Here is a 19,918-nt window from a genome sequence, read left to right on the forward strand (position 1 = left end):
ATAGATCCAATAAAATATGAAAAGCGTATGAGAGCAATAGTAGTAAATTATTTTTCTGCCTTGTCTTCTTACAGGAAATTGGCAAGAAGTTCACTGGCTTGCCCCAGAGTAAATTTTTAATGTCCCATTCTCCACAAGCTTGGCAGGAGAAGAGCTAGTGCTTTTGTACAGCAGGTCCAAGAATGCAAAAGCCAGAGGATGTCTGAGAAACTTCACTCACTGGGACTCGCTTTGGAAACAATGTGCCATCATCTCTGGAGTTCTTCATGCATCCGTGATGTTAGCAGTCCACATCACCACAATTCTGTGAATCTTTCCTATGTACCCAAGCTTGTTCGGCTACATCGATGTTTGTAGGTGGTTGCTGGCAGATGCTGTGAAACTGATTGTGAAAGCCCCCACAGTTGAGACAGTGAGTGGCCCAACTCTCCAAACTTGTGATCAAGACAGTTCTCCTCCACTTGGGGCAGCAATTCTTCCCTGACTATTCTCTGGAGATTAGTTAGTGGTAGGATCTCCCAAGGCAATATGGTCCTGAGTGATAGACCAGACAATCAGCAATTCAGATAATCCTATTGAGGAAGAAAACAAGAAATCACTTTATCCTGCACGGGATAGTGCTACTGAGACCTCAGCCTGGAGCCAGATATGAGGCTGGAGCTGAAAGGAAAATGGATGAAGGTCGGGCTGTCCAAAGAAGAAACACGGGCCATTTGTTTGATACTTTTTGTTGCTGCCCTTGCTAGTTGGTTAAACTAATGATTCATTTTGTATTAATGGACAAAGCTGCTAACTGTTAGTTCTCAATCGTTACGCAGCCACGAGCCACTAGTGGCTCCTCTATCTCAAGTTGCGAACCAGCATCCTTCTATTGTATTTTTTTAAATCTATTCTATAGTATTTTTGACTTAGACAATAAGTAGTTGTATGTAAGTTGTGCCACAAACTGACATATATAACCAGCCAACCAGAGAAAAGTGTAACCACATTGCCAACAGGCCTTTTGACATAACCAACAGGGGTTAAAATATGTTATGGTCATTGAATGTGATTAAAATGAATTTAAAAGTTTAGAGCTAATCTTCAGAGTTCAATCTCTATTAGTTTGAGGTCAATTTTGACTGTTTCTTACTTTTAGATTAGTCGACTGGTCTGAATTTCTTCACTCCTCTTTAATCGAGTACCACATAAGTCCAAAGATAGAACAGATCTTTAATTTTTATGTGAACAATAAAACATGTATCTGTGGAGTGGTAAGTGGGTAGCAGCTGCTTCTGAATTCAGTGTTGGGATTCTCTAAGCATAGCTTACAGACAGCAGGAGCCACTTTCTTCTCTAATGGTAGCAATAACTCTCACACATACACACACTGGGCTTAATGGCTTTTATAATGAATGGCCCAAGATAGTGGGCTAAATGGTGGTTGCCATGGTGATAGGGTCAATCGATCAGGAAATATCGATTGACCATCGATAAGTTCCAGACGGCAAGCTACTGGAATAGAGAATGAGTTGTGCGCACGGTTGTGTGTGCGTGTGTGTGTCAGGAGGATGCATGGGGCAGGGTATATTGTGTGCATTAGCTGTGTGTTCATACTGTATGTGAACATGTGAATAAGTTAAAGTGTGTGTCAAAAATTTCTCTGCAGTAGTTTAGATGTTGCCATAATGTGTCATGGCGCCTGAATGTGGGTGATGTAAGCAACTACCCCAACTTTAGTTTGGAGCGTTAGTCACCTCACTCACCTCCTGATGGGAGGAATGAACCAGAACTATCTCAGAAGCCCCATTCAAACAGGATTAACATTACAGGGCGAGGGGAGGAGGATGAAATATTCACTGTTCTCCTCGGTAATTTAACTCGTTGTTCCGGATGGCATTTTAACCATCTGGAAATTACAGAATGTGGTCTGTAATAGACGTTGAGGAGGACAAAAGCAAAAAGCCTCCCCAGGGAGACTCATGAGAGCTGAAGGGGAGGTGTGGAGGTCAAAATACACACTCTCTTTTGGAAGCTTAACTCAGATTTTAACACACAGAAATGAAACTCGTATTAACACTGATATTTTAGAGGTACAACCTAATTACACTAAACTTACAGGGAAAAATTCACAAGTTTTCTGCAGCGTATAATATTCGAGTATGTTGTCTGCATACATAAAATAATTTCATGAACTTTTAATGAAGCCAGTTATTCACAATGTTAGAGAAATTGGGTCAAACAGGATGACATTACCTTACCTAGCTGGCATCAAAATAAGTCATTTGACAGGCTTTTGCGGAGCCTTGCTCTACTAACAGTTTTGTTTTTCAAACTGGGACTCAAATATGTTGATGGTAGTACATGTTTCTGTCTGTCAGTTTAGCACAAATCAGCTCTACCGGGAGGAAAAAAGGCTTAACTTATGAATACAACTACGTTACCTCAAAGCCAAGTAATTATAGAACAACTAGTAAGTGTCCCTGAGACCTTGATTAAACTATCTTATGGGCATTTACAAGGACAGCTTGAGACCTAAAGGCCAACTAGTGATTCAGCTTGAAGAACCTGTAGTTGGTGCACTCTAATGTAAATTCTCCACAAACAAGTCACAACAAACAGGAAAACAAATGAAAGGACGGCAAAGTCCCTCACGCTCCTCATTTGAAAACAAAATTTACGTCACTTAGACCTGAGGAGACCAGCGTGGACATTTTTGTGACGCGTTGCATTCACTGGATTGGTTTAAACTTACTGGCAAGTTTGTGTATGTAAGAATATCCCCACTTGCTTTAGACAGACACACAAAAAACAATTCAAAAGTCTGACAGTCTGAAAGCTGTTATTTCAATACGTGAAGTTATGGGAATATTTTCCAGATGTGTTCCAAAATTTTTTTGTTAGGACCACGAGTTGCCATTTCACATTTCATGTCTGAAGAATATCTTGTTTTAAAGATGTGTATGGTTTAAATAAAAGACAAATCCATATGAACATGAATTTCACCAATCAGGGACAATAAAGGATATTTTTATTTCTATTTCATATCAGTTCAAAACAAATTATTTGGATGATAGTAACTGCCTTAAGAATCACTGAAGACTAAACACAGCAAAAGGCTGCCGTTAAATGCTAGCAATACCAAATGTCATGTACACAGGGCATGCAGATATTTGACCTTGTTTAATAGAAGCATGTTCAAATGAATTTATTTCAGTTCTTTATTCAGTGGGCAGAAATACATAGGGACTTTACAGCTTAATATAGCACATAACAAATGCTCATGTGGGCCAGCTGACTAGCTTAGAGCAATGTGTGACCTATGTCCAAATATAAACCAGCTGATGTTTAATTTATATTTTTATTTAAAGAGTCACCGAGAGCACAACTTGCTATACAAACAGCTTGTATCAGATTCATTCTGAATTTGTGTACAGATATTATGTTTTCTCATTTGTATATGCGACAAATTAGCAGATATATCGCTGAAAAGGAGGCTTTTTAAATTAATTACAATAGTTTTAGAAAACAAATAATATCCCTCTAACTTTTTTAGCAGCTATAGGTTGATAGTGCTCGCCTGAACAATCACCCAAATATATATAGCTGCTGTGCAGTACTTAAAAGACGACTTCCATGCAAAAGCACTTTTCATCTATATTAATTTAGAAGGCAAAATAAAAGTTAATGCCTTATAGACTCTCAGTTAACTCCACACTTCAGCAATAGTATTGCCAGTGTATGCTTAATTAAGTTAAATCCAAGTAATCAGTAATCATGGCACAGTCGTGCTTAGCTTTAACGCCGAACCGCCTATTTAAGGTGCACTGCTTGTCCATCTACAGTTGTGGGAAGGAGCCAAATATTATGTTGAAGACTTATAATTCATCTTTTCTGACTATACTCTTTAGGTTTTCCTGCAGTTTAATAGTTTAAACAAAAAAAGGGGAGATGTTTCAACATCTTCAATGAGATTAGCTCTTCTTTACAGGATTTGCTATTTTTTCCACACTTTCCTCAGTCTGGTAGTAATATCTTTTAGACTGTTAAATGGACAAAATCTTTTCATCAGACTTGGACATCATTAACTTGTCAGTCAAGAAATACCAGACAGAGCTAGCTGACATCTACCATTAACCTTGAGGTAAAATGTTTCATCTTTAAACAGCATCCTTTCATCTACAGTATACACCTCGTGGCTTTACTGATTTTCATGAATTCATCAAAAAAAAGAAGAAGAAACATAAACGCTTTTCTGCAGTAGCGCAGTGATTGTTTTCCCAATTTACATAAAATACTGTAAAAAAGGCAGCCAAGTTTTTGAGCTTCGATTGCAGATGATAGAAGATCAATTTCTTAACTACTGCTGGATCTGTAAGAGCTTAAAAAAGCAGGCAAACTGCCTCATGACTGTCTCCGTAAAGCTTTTATTTCATTCCCATGTGGGCGAGTGGGGGGATGTACAGTATTTCCAGCATCATCTCGGTAGCAAATTAAATGAAAAAGTCAACCTCTGCATCTCTTAGACTGTTAAATGTCAATCGTTAATGTTCCAGGAGTTATTTTTTAGCACTGTAATTAACTTTTTATTGTACTTACCCTGCCAGAGAAAACATCAGAAACCATTAGATGAACGTCTGGTATTTCCATGGTTACAGAAACATTATAAACCATTACAAACCTTCATAATCCTTTGAATCTGTTGCATAATGGTTTGCTGTGGGTTTTTCCTAATGCCTTCCACTACATGTTTTGGTGTATAACGGTTCCCATTATGTGCTGTGTTGGTTAGTAATGGTCGCACTGATTTACAATAGATTATAGCAGAAGAGCAGACAACCATCATAAAGCATTTTGCAATGTATTCATAAATAGTGGTTTCTGAAACATAAAACACCTTATTGCACCTTTACTGGGGGAAACTTTGTCACTTCCTACCAGGGTACATCGCCATGATAAGCACATGGTGCAGACCTGATCTGCTATAGAGGAGGTTATGTTCCATTAGAGATAAACAGGTATAAACTCAACTCCTGCTGCCCAGTCAGTTCTATGGAAAACAGCATCGCCATTCTCAGAAGATCCCTCTGACCTCTTTTTTGCTTTTACAAACAATTGTATGATTCTATACACATTAATATACAGAAATTAGACACTTTTGGACCACCTATCAAATTTGTACATACTCTCAGCCTGTCTTTGATTTCTGTTTCATGTTTAATCTTTAGACTACTTGAAAGATTGGCCCTTAAACACCACCGATGCTGGAGCTGAAAGAATAAAATGTTCATCTCGCCCGCCCATCTAAATATTAATTTAATAACAATTGTAATCCATCAGAATATCTGGTGTATTAAGAGCACTAAGACTCAGACTGCACACTCAGCATTTTTGCCGACTTTCCTTCCTGGCTTCAAATAGCATACACTTTATTAATGTAGCAGGTCTTTTCCAGTCTTACTGAGCAAAGTGCTTAAAGCGCACACACATTCATTCAGCACTTTCTCTGTTATAGACACGCATACTGCTGATTTGTCTGCAGCAGCTGTGCTGCTTGCAATCTGTATTATGTGTTTAAACTTTTCATATTTTCTAATATCACAGTTTTATCTTCCTTCATAACTTTTCTCCAGAAAACTTCACTATGCTTCTGACTGGTTAATGCTGCCAGTTCCACCCATTTCATGTGGACATGCACTTAGCTAGACTGGGAAACCTGGGTCGATAACCACCTTCATGTGATGCTTATCCTGCACAGTGCTGTGAAAACAGTATTCTCTTCCTCTTCCTGATTTCCTAATGTGTTGAATATCTGTTACAGTTTCATGTTTCAGATCATGAAACAAATGTTAATATTAGTTAAAGTAAATAAAAAATGAATATCAATCAGATTTACATTCAGACTTTTGAGCCATTCAGAGGTGGATTTGCTGCTTCGTTTTATAGCATTGTACTGGTGCATAACCCGAGTGTGATTGAGCTTTAGGGTAAAAACTGATGGCTCAATGTTCTCCTTTAGAGTTTTCTGATGGCGAGCAGAAATCATGGTTCCATTAATTACAGGAAGATCCTTTAGCAGCAAATCAGCTCCAGATCACAGATCACACTACACACTCAGAAATTAAAGTACAGAAATGTACCTATAGGGGTACAATGGCTTGTCACTGGGGTGGTACCCTCTAAGGTACCGTTCTGTACCCTAAACTGTGGGTACTGATTTGTACCCTTGTAATTTGTACCTTTTACACGTCAAACCTGTACTTTAAAGGGCAAAATTGTACCCTTAGTATAAAGTACAAAAAAGAACCCTTAAAAGGAGTACAAAAATGTCTTTCTAAAGGTTCAGTATCTACACACAGATTTCCTATATTTTTCCTCTCAAGATTTGAAAAATTGAAGATAAAGTCAAAAATACTTGTCACATTTATTACCTTCTTAAATACATTGCTTAACTGTTACATACAAACTGTTATCAACAGAGTATGTGTCATAAGCTGCAACATCAATTTCCTGTCCAGGTTTTAGCAACGTCCATTCACTATCAACTCTAACACTGTATGAATGAAAATGGTTGTCATATAACAGAGGAATGAGAATTTTTCCACAAAAGACCCACATTGTGTCAATATTAACACAACACCTGTTCTCTGTGTTTCCTATACACATGTCGTCTGAAAGATTCATATTTTTTGAAGGAAGAACAGCAGTCACTGAGTCCACAGGTTATATCAAAATTGGCATCATGGGAATGAATAAGTCCTATGTGCTGAATAAGCTTTGTCAAACTAAAGGTTCTTCTGCCACATTTGGAGCACTGATATGGCTGAGGCATGGTGGTCAATACAGAAGATTTATTTGTCTGGTGACTGTGATTGGCAGAGGCCGGTCCTCACCCTCATCTATTTTCACAATGTACTTTTGGAGAAAAATCAGGGTGTTCTTCAGATGTTTTGGATAAGCAAGGTTGAAGACAAAATACAAGCAGAAAGAAGAGATGATTCCTTCAAAAATACACGAGCTTCTGCACACTTCACTGCCATCCAACTTCACAATGTTTGGAGCGCTTCTGGAGAACACTGGTTTCCAGTCTTCATGAAGTAGCTGAACAGTTGGATAGGGGGTTTTAGGATGAACCTTTGAAGTCAAAAGAGAAGGTAGAGGAAAGCAATATATTAGTCTCTTAACAAAAGATACATTTGTTTTCCTTTTATATAGACTAAATATTTTAATACACACACCTCTCCAAGTATGACAAAGAGATCCAGTTTCTCCTTGAAGACGTATGGCAGGAATAAAAGTGCAGCCCTTGTGTCAAGATCTGCCAAAAAAACAACAAAACACAAGATCACCCATGCATTTTATCTGGCATTTCCAGTTACCTATAAAAATTATATAAAATGGAAGCCTTGAAGTAAAAAAAAAAAAAAAAAAGCAAGCAAGCAAATACCCGGTAGGTCATCAGTGAGAGCTCCTCTCTTGCATCAAGGTAGAGCTGGTAGAGTGGGGTTTTCCCTTGTGTAAGGTCAATCACCTTTGCTGCAACACATGAGAGCCCTTCACGAAATCGCTGGCTTACATTACCCGTTGTTGGTTGGATCCACCCGAGTTCGTTGCACAGCTACAAGTAAAAAAATTCATTTTCAGTACAAAATAACAGTGTATGAAAATGAAATAATCTAAAGTTGATATTAATTATGTATGGTGCTGCATAATTATTGTTTTTATAGAATTTAACAACAATACTGTAAGAAGTTACATGAACATACGAAAAAAGGAAAGAGGGACAGATGAAGAAAACAAGGTCAAGGGCAAATAAAATTTACTACTATAAACATGTTAAATGTGACAGCTATTTCCAAGTTCAATCCAGCTTTCTGACTTACACCAGTAGGCATCCCTAAGAAGGGGTACTTCTTCAACACATCCTCCACAGGCATACCATTTGCAATTTCTTTCTGCCGCCAAGCAAACGTTTGCTGCACACGGTTATGAACCACCATCGTATCTGGTTGCATCTTCTGATATTGGCACTGTAAGACCTTTAAGTGGGCGTCTATGGATAATAAATCCTCTCCTTGGACGCATGGTCCCTTGAAAGAAAGCAAGAGTGAGAAGAGAAAGTCAAAACAGATTAGAAACCCAACATAAGACTAAATATACAATTAGAGCTGACACGATCTGTGCATCACAAAGAACTCGTATCGGTTAAAGTTAACCGATACCATGAACCAATATTTAAAATATGGAAACTCTGAAATAATTTCACATAAAATCTTAATTGTTAACTTGAAATTTTAGTTTTGGAGTCATATTTAAAATGTTTTGTTTTTTTTTTTTAAATCTAGTTCACCCTCTTTTAGCGCCTTCTAATTAATAATACTTTGTGAGGTAGAAGTATTAGCACTGGTACTTTGTATTAGCAAGTGCTCTAATCCAAGTATTGGTATTGTTTCGGTTTGAAAAAAAAGGGGTACAGTTGCATCCCTAATCCTTAGTTTTAGATGTAATAACAGAGGCAAGAACATTTTATAGCTCAAGATGTCCCTCACACCAACCTGACAAACATTTCTCTGACTTGTTCATTGACATTTATTAGGCTGCCCTCTCCTCGTAGAACCAAACTTCTCCTTACAACGCCTCACTGCCTCACTGTCGACTAGTGGTGCCCGCTCTGATTTGAATTTACGTCTCAAAGACATATGCCATGTGTGCTTGTTGAACAGAAACATAAGTTACTGTAAAAACAATCTACACAAAATACACCCAACAAAGAATCAGTAAACATACTTCATACAAACCTACTGAGAGGCTACAGATTGTCTTACTAACAAAACAAGATTGAAAAAAGCTTCACTTTTACTTTGTAATCTTGAAGGAACCTTATGCAAATTTTAAATTTAACTTACATAACCATTTCCCTCATGATCCTTGAGGAAAGGATACTTCATTACCAGCGTCTTCACAACTTGCACATATTCAGAATTTGTGGGATACCTGTAATATCAGAAGAAACATAAGTGTTAGAGCAACTGCTGACAAACAAACTTTATCAAGTGTCAGTTATTGTTTCTTAGTAATGTAGCGTTTATTTTCAATATGACAGATTCAGCTTTTTCTAAAGCAACAAGCTAACATTACCCTGATTAACTTACATAGTATACTGTGCCACAGCTTCATATAGAACTCTGATTATTGTGTGTCTGTCCCTTGGATTTTTATGGCACGGTTCTTTGTTGTCCAGTTTTAGTTGGAGATTTTTGGGAAATCTTGGAATTTCAAAAGACGCTGGTAGTCTCAAAGTATTTTCATTGCTGTGAAAACAGTTAAGCGTTTGTTTTTATTGCATGAATTGAAGTATAAAACACTACAGTAACAATACATATGGTAGAAACAATGATCATATTAACTAAATCCTAAAAGTGCATAACAGCCAACATGTATGTTTCAGACATACTAACTTCATTATAAATAAGAAAATACCTTATTGAAGTTGACGAAGTAGATGGTTGCCAGTCTTCTGGAGAGACAGTCTGTAGAGTCAGTGTCACTGAAGATTCCTTCATCCTTGACACAAATTGGTTGAATTTAACCTGCTTTTTGAAGGATCCTTGGAAAAGGTATGCAACCATAGTCTCAGTAAGACCGCAGTCAACTGTGTCACCATCAACCTCATTGTCTGCAAGATAAATGGTAGTACAAACTCTAAATTCCATGTAAGAATATTTATCACCACATTTTTACATGGGTAAAAACCGTATATCACACACATTAAAACCTTTTGTACAACTTCTTTCAGTTCAAAGAAATATTCATTTAAAAAAATCAGTAAATTAAATAAAATAAAGCAAATCTTTAGAGTGAATCCTCTTGATATGCAAAGTTTTCATTTTTAAATTTAGATGTTTGTTTGGGACTACTGGACACAGGAGAGCAGAGTCTGAGCATGCTTTTGTGCCCTTTCAAGTTTGGAAGAAAAAAAAAGACTAGAATGCTGTAATTTGTTAATATTCACTACTAAGGTGACTCCTTTCTCCAGATTTCCGACAGTTTCTGCCGTCTGTTCTTTCAGACCGATTACTTATAGCGATAACACCCGCAGGACCGTATTACAAGCTCAGATTACATGCTGAAAAAGTTCCCACATTGCTTAAAACGCGACTATCAAACCCCAGCTGCGACACCCTTGTTATATTTTAAACAAGTGCGGTGTTAAGATATTTCCTTTAGACGTTATATTCAGCCGCCCATGTGTGTTGATGGCCTTGGAATGGATGTAAAAACGTGATTTTATTAAACCATTAATACACTAACGGTAAACTGCATTCAGCTACCAGGGAATCAAATTTCGCGCCGTTCCGCTGCGCAGGGGTTACCGAACCCATAGACTGTGGCCGAACCACATATATAAGTTCAAACTTATACAAATACTATGTGTACACATTTTTCAGAACTGTGACCTCAACTTTACACATGAAACGTTTGTAAAAACGTTTGTAAAAAGACATAATTTGAGCTAAGAGAGTGCCGAAACTAGCTAAATTGCTAATATACGTTAAGCTAGGCTAAACCAATAATTAGTAATTACGCTACATTTTTCTTTAAATAAAACTTACCTCTGAAATGCTGAGCTTCAGCTTCGGTGACATCTAAGCCCCACTCTTGTATTTTTGTTAAGAGTTCCTCGGTTGAAAGTGAACAGAGCACACCAGGACTTGCAAGTTCGTAATCCATCTCCCTCCGTTGATAAAACAAAATGGCACCTGCTGCATTTACAGAAAATTCTAGAATCCACCAGCTATTCGTTGAGTTTCTTCTTCTACTTTTTGTTTGATGTTGTGAGGATGGGCTCAACTCGCACTCCGAGTTCAATAAGGGTGCTTTTTTGCAATTCATCCAAATAGTTATACTTTAAAAAAAACACTCTCTTAAAAAATTTTTTAAATGCATTTTTACTTTTTTTTCTTTCAAATAAATTCATTGTTCTTAAAGCAGCTTAAAAATAAGGGGGGGGGGGGGGGGGGGGGTTCAGGGAATACAAAAACAGCAACAGCAATGAAAATAATAAAAAATAAAAACACTAAAATATATGCTTATATCAATACAGTTGCAAATAAATTACTGTCAAAAAGAATAAAAAAAAACAACCTCTAATCAAAAAGAGCTTAATCAACCTGTACTTTATCTTTTGTAAGAATGGGTACAAATAAGTACTTTTCACAATTAAGGAACATGTATGTACCTTTCAGACGCTAAAAAAGGTACAGATAGTTACCCCGAGGTCCAATATTTGTCCTTAGACTGTATTAATGTCATTTTTGTACCTTGGGGCACAGTAATGTACCCCTTCCGTACCCCTATTTCTGACTGTGTACCAACACCATGTTTGACTGTTGGTATGAAATACTGTGTTAGTTTAATGCCAGATGTAATGGGACTAGTTCACAATTTGTCTCATGAATCCAAAGAATATTTTCACGAAGGTTTTTGAGGATCATCAACATGTTTTTTGGCAAATGGGAGATACGCCTTTTTGATGATTTTGGTCAGCAGTGGCTTTCTCCATGGAATTCTCCCATTAATGCCAATATTACTCTGTCTTTTTCTTACTGTTGAATCATGAACTCTGACATTAACTGTGTCAAGTGAGGTCTGCAAATTTTAACATGTTCTGATTTTTTGTGACCTCCTGGGTGAGTTGTTGATGCGCTCTTGGAGTAATTTTGGTAGGTCAGTTACTCCTGGGATGCTTTACAACTGCTCCAAGTTTATTCCATTTGTGGATAACAGCTCTCACCGTGGTTCACTGGAGTCACACATGGTCTTGTAACTGTTTCCAGAACAATGGATGTATTTGTTTCTCATCTGTTCTTGAGTTTGTTTAGATTATGTCTAGATGCTATGTTGACACAAATAGAGAGGAAAAAGGAGAGACAACTGACATGCAACCTGGATGTTCCCACATGTCCAAACAGCTGTCGTCATGCTTGAGGCAATAATAAAGTGTAGATCCAACTGCAGAAACCACGGGAGATCAACTTGAAGATACAAACAAGGAAAAAATGACAATAAAAGAAAGAACCAAAACAAACTTAGGCCAAGACTAAATACACACAAAAGGGAGAATGATGGTACAGATGATATCAAGACAATAACAAGAGCAGGAAAAGGTAAAAAGGTAAAAAGCAGGAAAGTATAAACACAGTACGCCACATGAGGAGCTAGCATGAACATAAAGCAAGTAACTGAAAGAATGACGAAGAATTTACTCAAACAAATGGTAAGACACAGAGAGGGCAAACAGAAGGCATGGATACATTATAACGTTTATTTTTGATTGTATAATTTTAGAAATTTTCAGGAAAACGGTTTAATTCTGTTTATGTCATGGTCTCCGTGCCTGCCCGGCCGGCCCCACAAGGCTACATGTGCTGTTTTGGTTCTCTCTCCATCTCTCTCTCCATCTCTGCCTGGGCGGAGCTCACTGTGGGCTCCCGCCCTTGGCCCACACACCTGTCAACAATCACCTGTCATCACCGGGAGCACTATTTGAGGCTGGAACACAGATCCTCTCGTTGCTGGATGATTGTACTACTGACATTAGTGTTTCTCATAGCTCCTGTGAACTTGTGCTTAGTAATTTGAGATTTGTGACTCGTTTGTGTCTTTTCTTCTCTTCTGCTTCAGACCTTCCTCCCCGGACCTGTGACCTCCCTGCCGTGTGAACGTGAGCGAGTGTGAGAGAGCTACCCTGTGATTCCCTGGAGTTTTGGATTCTCTTCACTGTATATATTGTGCACTGGTGCTGTAAATAAACTGTTTTTGGACACGTTTAACCGCTCTGCGCCTGAGTCCCTACAACCAGATTGTGACAGTTTATTACTGAGTCACTCCTAAAATATTCACATAAAATAATTTTTTATTCGTGGAGTGTTTTTTATATTGAGCTCAAAACCAGTTTTGCACTTTTACTGACTGTAATTAGCAAGCCTGCAACAGTGTAGAGTAGCTGTATAACAGTACTTAAAAACTGGTTGGACACCACTGCATGACCAGAATTATAGTGAATGTGTACAATCCATTTGCAATGTCCTTGTCTTTGGTGACTAGGCCCGAGCCCAAATGCTGTTTGCAAACTGACTATCATGTGCTAAGACAGCAATAACACAGAATTGGTCTGGTATCAGTTTTTAAATGAACTGGGTTCAAGTTAGCACTAACATGCAATCTGTTTGCAATAATATCACAATTAAATGTGATAAATCTTAAATGCAGTCAGATAAGTTCTGTTCTCCTGGCAGCTGTCAAACCCAGACATGTCCATCAGATCGCCAGATGAAGAAGTGTGATTCGTCACTCCAGAGAACACGTCTCCATTGCTCTGGAGTCCACCACTCTGCATTTCGCTGGGTGATGTAAGGCTTGCATGCAGCTGCCATGGAAACCCATTCCATGCAACTATCTACGCACTGTTCTTGAGCTAATCTGAAGCCCACATGAAGTTTGGAGGTCTGTTGTGATTGATTCTGCAGAAAGGTGTCGACTCCTGCGCACTATGCACCTCAGCATCAGGTGACCCTGCTCTGGGATTTTGGCCTACCACTTCATGGCTTAGTTGCTATCATTCCCAACTGATTCCAATTTGTTATAGTACCACTAACAGCTGGTTGTGGAATATTTGAGAGCATGGAAATTTCACGATTGGACTTGTTGCACTTGTTGTGGCATCCTATCATTGCACCATGATGGAATTCATTGATCTCCTGACTTGTTCTTTCACAAATGTATGCATGTCTAGGTGCTTGGTTTTATATTCTACTGAGAACCAGCATATTCATTTATGTCCTTCATAAATGTGCCTTCCTATGTGTTTTTGGCCTATATATTTTGACTTATTTGAGCTACCCTATTAAGTCCCAGGCTTTCCATTGATCTCTCATGTGTTTGGGTGCCATCTTTTCGCTCCAAAGAAGAAGGAAATCACACAAAAAAAAACATTCAATGGGAAGATTCCTTTTTCCTCGGTTCTCAGGAGCATATACCTGTGGCCATCAAAGTGATTGGAACATCTAAATTCAATGATTTTGATGGGTGATGGGTAAGTAACTTTGAGACAATCACAATCAGTGATTATAATCAGTGCAAATACTCATTTTTCCTGGTTTTTGTGACTAAATCTATCAACAAAATGTAGAGAAACATCTATGTGTTTATGTCCAAAATATTTTTGGACTATGTTGAGCAGATTATAACTGAAGTTGAACTAAGGATATGCTGTATAATATTAACCTGTACCACAAGATCAATGTAACCTTTATTTAACCAAGCCCGTCATTAAGAGCACATTTTCATTCACATGGCAGCCTGACAAAAGGTAAAGCCTACTTGGAAAAAAGCAGGTAGCTAAAAAGAAATATCAGAAGTTAAAAGAACAGCAGCATATTAGTTGGTGAAATTCTGCCCCTGGCGATGAAAGTTTCAGTTATGTTTTGTAATTAGTCTCCACAAAATTTATCTTTAATGTAGCAAAATCTCCATGCAACCTTGAAAACAGAGTGAAAGAAGGTGTAGGCAGAGGGTTTAGGATTGGTTTGGTTTGGATTGGATGCTGGTAGAAAAACTGAGTTTCCTTAAAAGGTTCCTGTTCTCAAGGGAAAGTTTCTGCAGCGTTCTACTGTTCAGTCTACAGAGGTCAGTACAGCAAAGCTTTAACTCCATAGAAGACATGGTGCTCTTTAATCTGAGAGAGGAGTGGGTGTTTTTGGTCTTGCCCTTGACTCCCTTGTCATTGCAGGGCTGTCAAACTGATCAGTCGTGTAACTGGAATTAAGTCAGTCACGGCTTAAGTCCAGAGTCTCAGTCCTGCTCCTGCGTCACTTATAGAGAGGCCTGGGCATTGATCCGTGATCAGGTTCTGCTCATCAGCTGTTTTGTTGCTGGCAGGGCAGGCAGCAGCAGAGCGGCAGCTCATTTAATTAATGCGGATTTGACTGGTCACGCTGCTGCCGCTGCAGACTCACAGCTACCTGCTGCCCCGCTGCAACCGAAAAAACCTTCAGCCGTGTCACAACACTGCAACAAAGAGATTTAAGGATTTCTTATGTAATTAACTTGGACCTCTCTCAGCGAGGCCATCACAGAGCTCGTCGTGCGGCTGGCAGCAGAGTTTTGTCATCTTCCCTGTGGTCTAAAAAGAAAAAATACCTTCGTCTTGTCATTTTTGACAGCTGCTTCAGTTTTAGGCAGTTGAACATTAATTGCCATCTGACACCTTTTAAAAGAGACACAGACAAGATGATGTTCAGTATGGCTGACTTTCTGCCCATCAAGCTGTCTGCTCTCATTTGGTACTGGCCTGTATAGTCATTTGCTCAGGCACCAGAGAGTTTTGACTTGCATTAATACAGCTTGATAGAAAAGTTAATAAAAAATTGAACAGGAGAATGGAAAAGAGGGAAACAGAGAAAGAACTTAATGATATCTAACAATCTGTTTAGGTTTTTTTCCACTTCTCATAAATCTGCTTAATAAACTCTTCTAAGTGTTTGGTTTGTCATCATAAGTTCTCAGCAGCTGCTCATTTCCCTCTGTGCTGACTGCTCTTTCTTTCTATAGGTCACCATGTTTTTCTAATAGTCATAAATATTTATTAGCATCTGCTGATGCAAACATTCTGTAATTTTTCCTCGTGTATAAAGTATTACGTGCGTAGATGAGTCTACAGTTTATTTCTGTGAATGTGTGTATGTGTCGGTGAGCCCACGCCATATTGCATGTTTGATTTTGCTATCTGCTGGCACCAGCTGTGAAACTATTGGGGATTTAAATATTTAACATCTCGAGATATCATTTTCACAAGCTTCCATCCACCACTTCTGTCTGTCTGTATACGTGACTGCTGTGCCTCAGTCTCATACATTCGAGTGTGCACACTTTAGCGCATTTTTTGCAACAATCTGCAGGTTTTGTTTTTGTTTACGTGTTCACGAACATAGTGTGTCGATACGTGGGAGTAATTAACATATTCGTGTGCTGTTTCACTTGCAGAGATGCTATACTATTCTAAAACAGATTGTTCTATTCTAAAAAAACAAACCCATAATTTCATTGTTGTGTACAATGACAATAAAGGCCTATTCTAGTCTGTACCAATCTCTGGCATAACCCAGACTTTTCAGCACCTGTATGTGAACATATGAAGGACATATGTGTGTTTTACATGTGATACTGTCATGGTCTGGTTGGGCACCTACAGGTCTCAGACAGCGGCTCCTCCTCCTTTAGGCGGAGTCCGGTTGCCCCTCCCTGGCTGACCACCTGTGAGCAATCGTGCCAGCGGTATATCAGACCTGCGCTCTCAACCACTCATCGCCTGAGTATCTGCTATTCCCATGTTAGTTCAGTGGAGCATCCTAAACCTTGTCTTAACGCCGTGTGATGACTCACCTGTCTTTCTTGTCCTCAGAGATAGCACCCGGAGTGGAGATCTTGTTCCCCTCGCTCCCGTCCTCCTGGACCTGGGCCGCCTGCTGCTTACACCACGTGGCCTGCCGGCCCACCGCTCACCTGCCTGCCTCCCCACGCCTCGACCGCTTCCGGATTTTCCGCTCCACCTGTCCCCTCCATCTGAAACCAAGTAAGGCAATTCAATTCAACTGCGGAGGATTGTTGGTTGTCTGCTGGATCCCTCTGATCGTGATCTCCTCTTGTTCCAGTGCCCCCGGTCCCTACCTAGTCCTGTTTCTACCTCCCCGCGGTCCCCGCTGTTCAGCCGTCTCCTAGAGGTGTCTAGGTCGCCCTCATTATCCCCGACGAATCCTACGCGCCACTAGTGTGGTGGCGTCGCTTTGTGTTTCACCTTTGTTTACCTGTGGGCGGAAATAAATCATTTGTTTTCTGTCACCTCGCTTCCGGGTTGGTTTCTGCGCCTGTGTCCATCCCTGTTCCCTCGTGCCGCTGGGCCGTGACAGATACTGCATGAGAAAGCGCTACTCTTGAAATCACATCATTGTTCATCATCATGTACTTTTTCTCCTGTTGATGCTTGAGCATTAAACAATAAGCAGCAACCTTTGGTGTAAAAAAACAGAACAAAAGCAGAGTTGCCAAAATTTGCAGATCCCTAAATGGCCACTTGAGGCAGTTATACATTATTAAGGAAGAGGCTACTTTGAATGAAAGGTGCACTGATTTGAATCGCGGAACTGGACATACTGACAGTGTTCTTGGTGTTGCTGCCGTTCTGGGGATTATGTGCACACCAGTGTGTGACACCAAAGGAGGTGCGCTGTCTTCCTTAAATGAATTATTAAATGATTCTGCTTAGAAAGTCTAAATATTTGTAACACATCAATAAGACGATGCTCCTGCAGATGAACTTCATCGCAACTATCTCCTGAAGGTGGCAGTCCTCATTTGACTCTGGAGCCTGAGCTGAGTGGACATTCATCCACTGCCTTGGACTACTGCTTTGTTCAGTTGAAGTATAAAATCTATGAGTATTTTTTTTTTCAAAATTTCTTTTTGCACTTGGAAAAACACAGACTGACTCCTGATATCAAACACTGACATGTGGCCCTTGGAAAGGTGCCTACACTTACCAAAAGTTGAATAATCAAACAATCCATTTGTGTAAGTCCCTGCAGGGACAGGAGAGAGTTTTGTTGTACTTTTACTTCCTAGAGTGAATTTATTAGAACTCAGAAGGCAGTCCTGGAACAGATGGGCTGCTTCTCTGAGGACTATTGCTGCTGATACCAGAGCATAAAACTCGGGGCTGCCGACTGCCCTTTTGCCAACAAGTGACGGACACAGAAGCATGGTGGCTGCAACTGGGGGAGATGGAGAACACCAGCTATTGTGGGAGGTCATCAAAGGAAAGTGTATGGAAAGATTACCACCATAGACTGGGTGAAATCACACCAGCTGGTGACTTTGAAGATGGCGGATACTGGACGACTACCTCGCCGTGCATGGGGGGAGGGGAGGGACAACTCTGCGGTGACTCAGGGAGTTAAGGGAACACAGCCGGTACCATCACCATGGAGGCGGTCCCTCCCCTGTTCTGAAGCTTGCCCTGCCCTTTCTACTTTGTCTCCTCTGGCAGTTACTAGGGCCACACCCAGCCCTCCATGGGGCTCTCTGGCATGAGGACAGGAATGTTTCTGTAAAGTACAAACCACCAGGGTACAAATAAGCAATCCATGCAAAAGGTACTGAGCCAGTCACAAGCTCTTGAATCCCTAAAGGTACAACACAGCTTTATTTTACTTGACATTTGGCAGAAGTGCTGTAGAGAGTGATGAAAACTGAACAAGTTGTCAGTTGGACACCTTGGTAAGGCCCGATGGTAATAAGTATGAACAGGAATGTGGCTCATCTGTCCACTGGTATTCAGGCCATGAACATGACCACTAGGAAACAGCTAGTGGTCTAAGATGATTGTTGTTAATTAAGTGTTAATTTAAGATTTCATGTTATTCATATAAACTTAACCAACAACAATTTTAAAAAAAAGTCAGTAAACTTGAGTCATGAAGAAAGGAAGCAAAGGCAGAGAGAGGTGAATATTACTGAGAATACATCAGACTGCCACCTGCACATGCATACATCTATAAACATATACATATTTATTGTCTTTTCTGGCCCTTCTGTTATTGCAGCAGGGATGTCTCTGTCTGTCTTTATTTCTCTCTCACTGAATATTTCTTTTCCTCCTTTCGATCTCTCTCCTCAACCATGAGATTACCTGAAGGGACAGCAAGCTATCAGTATAACACACACACACACACACACAGACAGAGAAATGCTCACTTCAGTGAAAACACACACACGCACATTCACAAGGAAGAATGCACAAGAATGTCCTCCCAAATGAGCGCATGTACAAGGGTGAAGATTGGAGGCACACACATGCAGAGGCAGGCAGTTGTAACAGTCAGCAGGGACAGTTAGTTGAATAGCACTCATTTAGATGGAATGGCCTTTTCACACTTGTGTGTGTGTGTGTGTGTGTGTGTGTGTGTGTGTGTGTGTGTGTGTGTGTGTGTGTGTGTGTGTGTGTGTGTGTGTGTGTGTGTGTGTGTGCGCGTGTGTGTGTGCACCGTGCAGGGCTTTGGGAATAAGACACTATTACCTGAGAGAGTCTATGAGAAACTCTGTAAATATTGACAGAGAGCAAGAGAGAGAGAGAAAGAGAGAGATGAGCCAGCGATATGAACCCTGAGGGGGTTGTGGATTGATAATTTGATGGTTTCACTGGGAGAGAAGATTGGATCGAGAGGAGAGAGAGAGGGGTGAAGATTGGAGGAGGAGGAGAGGAAGAGGTGGGATTTGAACCCTCACTGTTGCCATGGCAGCATTTGGCTGTTAGACGAGTGCAAAGCTCGAAAGAATTTGTGCAGACAACACTGGAGCGAGTTGCATGTCGTTGCCGTCAGCGCCGCTGCACAAAAACAGAATCTCCGGGAGATAAAGGCCTTCAACAGAGAAAATAATTAACTTTTCTTAATTTAAAATTAGCAATTGTTATGAGTCAGCTGCTAGGAGCGGTGCTACGGCAGGACTTTAGGGCTTTCGTGTTTATGTGTCCCATTGAAAAGAAGAATTAAATGTTCCCAGAGGAAAAGGCAGAAAATTAAGTTTCAGTCCCACAAGGGAGTTTCGCCAAACGAACATAAGATCACCGGTGTTAAAAAGAGACAGTAATTATCATCAAGCCTTAACTATCTGGAAATATCAATAGAATCAACTCACTAATTAAATGCTTATGTTACAATTAAAGTTTTGGCAAATCTGTTCATAACTGATAATTCATTAAACACTGTTCACCTCAGTTACTGTATCAAACTTATCTGTGGCTAATTTATCAGTGACTTTTTAATACAGCCAATCCTTGATTTGGGTTGTTATTGTAAGCATGCTTTCTACTCACCTGCTTTAA

At 39.7% G+C, this 19,918-nt stretch overlaps 1 long non-coding RNA gene and 1 pseudogene across 2 annotated transcripts; one reads left to right on the forward strand and one right to left on the reverse strand.

Moving 5' to 3' along the window:
* Positions 1–6,384: 6,384 nt before the first annotated feature.
* On the reverse strand, positions 6,385–11,352 carry LOC113018961 (sterile alpha motif domain-containing protein 3-like; annotated as a pseudogene). The gene is made up of 9 exons (XR_013901023.1): positions 10,593–11,352; positions 9,460–9,655; positions 9,132–9,290; positions 8,886–8,973; positions 8,535–8,690; positions 7,863–8,069; positions 7,427–7,597; positions 7,218–7,297; positions 6,385–7,113 (listed from the first exon to the last, which is right to left on the reverse strand). The product of XR_013901023.1 is annotated as a sterile alpha motif domain-containing protein 3-like (transcript).
* Positions 11,353–16,235: 4,883 nt separating this feature from the next.
* LOC113035284 (uncharacterized) lies at positions 16,236–16,878 on the forward strand. The gene is made up of 3 exons (XR_003274332.2): positions 16,236–16,369; positions 16,442–16,612; positions 16,692–16,878. It is a non-coding gene; the product is annotated as an uncharacterized LOC113035284 (long non-coding RNA).
* Positions 16,879–19,918: the final 3,040 nt, after the last annotated feature.

The sequence above is a fragment of the Astatotilapia calliptera genome, chromosome 13 (assembly GCF_964374335.1).
Source record: "Astatotilapia calliptera chromosome 13, fAstCal68.1, whole genome shotgun sequence".
In the NCBI taxonomy this organism is placed as follows: Eukaryota; Metazoa; Chordata; class Actinopteri; order Cichliformes; family Cichlidae; genus Astatotilapia; species Astatotilapia calliptera.